The sequence below is a fragment of the Phoenix dactylifera genome, chromosome 18 (genome assembly GCF_051530095.1).
Source record: "Phoenix dactylifera cultivar Ajwa chromosome 18, Ajwa_hap1_PhDact_Kaust_v1.1, whole genome shotgun sequence".
NCBI lineage: Eukaryota > Viridiplantae > Streptophyta > Magnoliopsida > Arecales > Arecaceae > Phoenix > Phoenix dactylifera.
In genome coordinates, this window is record NC_143207.1 from 3,335,935 (window position 1) to 3,339,882 (window position 3,948).

The window sequence follows — 3,948 nt, forward strand, 5'->3', positions numbered from 1 at the left end:
TTGTGTTTGTTCTGGGACTGGTCGGTCAATAACTTTTTCACTTCGCAAAGTTATTATACTCTTCTTTTGTTCTTTATGCGAAGTTGAAGATGATGCATTGCTACCGCCGTAGACTTGAGGGTTAGGTTGTGGTTGAGCTGGTAGCTTACCCTTCTCTTGAGCACTTAAAGTAGTGGTCAGCGTTGTCAGTTGATTTCTTATTTCATCATTGATTTTGGCTTGACCTTGCATGAAAGATTGCAAAGTTTCTTCGAGACTGGATTTTTGAGGGGTGCGTGTGCATAATGAGGTTGCGGAGGTGGAGGAGTTGGGTTATATACTTGTTGAGGTTGGTCATTCCTCCACCTGAAATTTGGATGGTTCTTCCATCCAGGGTTGTAAGTACCCGAAAAAGGATTATTGAAAGATTTTTGATAGGTATTCATAACATTGGCCTGATCGTGCAAGACTTCCTTGAATGTGGGAATTGTGGGGCAATCAGTGGTGAGATGGCCAGGCATCTCGCAAATCCTACAACACTCGCTGTTATGTTTTACGGTCTTGACGGGTTCAATCCTTCTAAGTTCAATTTCCTCTACCTTCCTAGTAAGGGCTGCCATTTTAGCCTGAATATCATCCTGAGTACTAAGGTTGTAAAGGCCCCCGTGTCCAATGCTAGTAGGCTTAGGCAAAGGTTTATGCACTCTATCCCCTGTATCCCATAATTGTGCAGTCTTTGCGAGAGTCTAAATAATCCCATGCCTTATCAGGTTGCTTTTCCAAAAATAGACCATTGCACATAGTCTCTATAAATTATTTTAACTGTGGAGACAACCCTTCGTAAAAGAAACAAATGGTTCTCCATGTTTCAAACCCGTGATGAGGACAAGAGAGAAGCAATTCTTTAAATCTCTCCCAGCATTCATAAAATGTTTCATGGTCTTTTTGTTGGAAATTACTAATGTGCCTTTTCAAAAAGTTAGTCCTTTGTGCGGGAAAGAATTTTTTCAAGAATTCTCTTTGCATATCATGCCATGTTCCTAGCAATTTAGGTCTCAAGGAGTTCAGCTATGTTTTGGCTTTATCCTTTAAGGAAAAAGGAAATAAGTTCAATTTAAGGATGTCTTCCGATACATTTGGCACTCTAAATGTGATGCTAATTTTCTCAAAATTCTTAAGGTGAAGATAAGGGTTCTTGGATTCCATTCCATGATACTTGGGCAGCAATTGAATTACTCCTGGTTTGATCTCAAAGTGTCCTACATTTTCAGGAATAATCATGCATGAAGGTTGACTAGTCCTAGTAGGGTGTAAGTATTGTCAAAGTGTCATAACTGGGGGTCTACCTTCATCACCATGGTGACTTCCTACATCATCATCAGCCATCTCAACATATCTGAAATTTTGCGAAAGATTTTCAATATTATGATCTAAGGAATTGTCAAATGTTTGTCAATTCAGGCGCCTAGTGTTGTCCCTATTCCAACCTAGCATACAACATTTAATTAATTTGTTTTATTATTTTTTTTAAATGATCACCCTTGCTCTTTTTTTAAGTTTTTATCAATTTTCAATTAGCAACAAGGGTTAATGAGATATGATAACAATAAAATTCTGATTCTAAAAAAATATATTTAAATATAGAAAATTCAAAACAGACAACAGCAAGGTTTTATATTAATTTAATGGTCTTAAAAGTTTCAGAATGTCAATCAGACCGTTCAGATGAAAGACAGGTCCTGCACCTGATGACCAAATTTGAGTCCAATCAGACAGTGAATTACTGTAATATCAGAGTTTGATGTAGACTGTGCAGGAAAAAAAAAGCAATATCTTTTTTCCGAAAACAAAGAAGAAAAACTAACTACTAAGGTACTAATTAAATCTAAAATTATACTAATAACTAAGCCGTTCCCCGGCAACGGCGCCAAAAACTTGATGCGTCACAGAAATGCTCTCCCAAGTGCAGGAGAATCGCACAAGTAGTAAATTCTCGGAAGTCCGAGGTAGATTTCTCAGGGAACGATATATAGATTATTAGCATAATTTTTTGTTGCCCAGATAGACAACCCAAGAGGGAGGGGGTGAATTGGGTTTTAAAATAATTATTGCAATTAAACACTTTGTGAGTAACTAATTAAATCTTTTTGCAAGTGGATTAATTAGATGCTATATGCAGTGGATGAAGGGAAAGTAAGAGACAATAAAGCAATCACAAACACAAGCAAATTTATAGTGGTTTGGAGCTAACCCTTGCTCCTACGTCCACTCCCCAAGCCTCACTTGGGAATTTACTATAACCCCTCGGATTACAGCCGGTTGTTTTACAAGTTCACAACCCAACTTGTTGTTTTACGAGATCACAACGAACTCGGTCGGTTTTCCCAGGCTCACGGACTAGAACCATCTGATTGTTTTCCCAGGATCACAATCAAACCCTTACACCGTTGGTTTCAACCTAGGCTCACCAACAAACCTTAACACCCTTGATTCAATCCCCTGATTGAATCAAGTAAGGAACAAATGGTTTGAAAAACAAACAGAAAAGGAAGCTTCTTAACAAGCAGATATTCAGCGTTAATAAAAAGAGAGAAGTTAAGAGCCCTCAAACAGATTTATAAAGATGTAGAGGAGGGCTTCTCGAACTCGGGGTCTCCTCTTGAAGGTCTCGAAGATTTGATGACTGACGGAGACTTTTTGAATGCTGGAAAGAGTTGGTTGGATGGAATTTAATGCCTCTCTTCCTTCTTTCACGTGTATTCCCTTTGAAATCCTTTGGTAGGTGGAGATTACTTGTTTTCTTTGAATGGAATGTCACTTCTCTGCCTTGCTACAGTTCTATGTGGCTATTTAAGCCATTCCCCAAGAAAACTAGCCGTTAGACCCAATTTACTAGCCGTTCTGCATATTCTGCAACTCCTGACAATGTTTCCGTTGGGATCGGAGTCGACTCGCGCGATCTGGAGTCGACTCGCCTGTTGCAGGAGTCGACTCATGCTTTTCTGAAGACGGCTCAGCAACTGTTCTGGATTTGAATTAAAGTGCTGTCTCGACTTGGAGTCGACTCGACTGAACCTGGAGTCGACTCCCCAATGTCTGGAGCTGACCTGGCACTTTTGGAGTCGACTCGTTCTAAGGAATCCAGAGATGTATTTTTCAAGTTTGCTCACTCGAGTCGACTCGGATATTCTGGGAGTTGACTCGGCACTCAGAGCCCGAACTCCCGATCTTCTGTCTGTTGACTTGTGCCGTCTCGGAGTCGACTCGAACTGTCTCGAAGTCGACTTGGCTCTCAGAGATGAAAATTTAGTCTTCTGTCTTTTGGGGTTGCGCTGCCTTGGAGTCGACTCGCCTCTCAGAGACGAAAATACCGTCTTCTGTCTTTGGGGTTGCGCTGCCTTGGAGTCGACTCGGACTTTGCGGGAGTCGACTCGGCTCTCAGTGTCTGAAATTGGCTCTCTGACTTTTTGCCTTGCTTCTCTCTGGGAGTCGACTCTCGCTTCCTTAGGAGTCGACCTACCAACCAACGAAGTCGATTCGAGTTCTTCGGGAGTCGACTCGGCTCTCAGAGTCCAAAATAGCTTTTCTGTGTTTCTGTCTGTTACTCCCTGGAATCGACTCGTACTATGCTGGAGTCGACTCGGCAAGCATCGGAGTCGACTCGCGCTCTTCAGGAGTCGACTCGTTGACAGGTTCTGAGATGAATCTTTCTGTCAGGCTAAATGTTCTCAGTCGGAGTCGACTCGTAATTTACAGGAGTCGACTCGAGCCGTGCCAGTGCTTCTGATACGCTTGGAGTCGACTCGTAATCTCCCGGAGTCGACTCGAGACTCAGACTTTGGTTCAAATTGAATTCTTTACTTATCCAAAATGTATTGAACCAAATCTTGAGACACTTAACCATAAATTTACAAGTATTTGACTGAAACACTAGATTGAATTCATTAGTATAACATAAGATATACTCAA

At 41.2% G+C, this 3,948-nt stretch overlaps 1 pseudogene; it reads left to right on the forward strand.

Annotated features, from left to right (window-relative positions):
* The first annotated feature begins 850 nt into the window (after window positions 1–850).
* LOC120107686 (small nucleolar RNA R71) lies at window positions 851–948 on the forward strand (annotated as a pseudogene).
* Window positions 949–3,948: the final 3,000 nt, after the last annotated feature.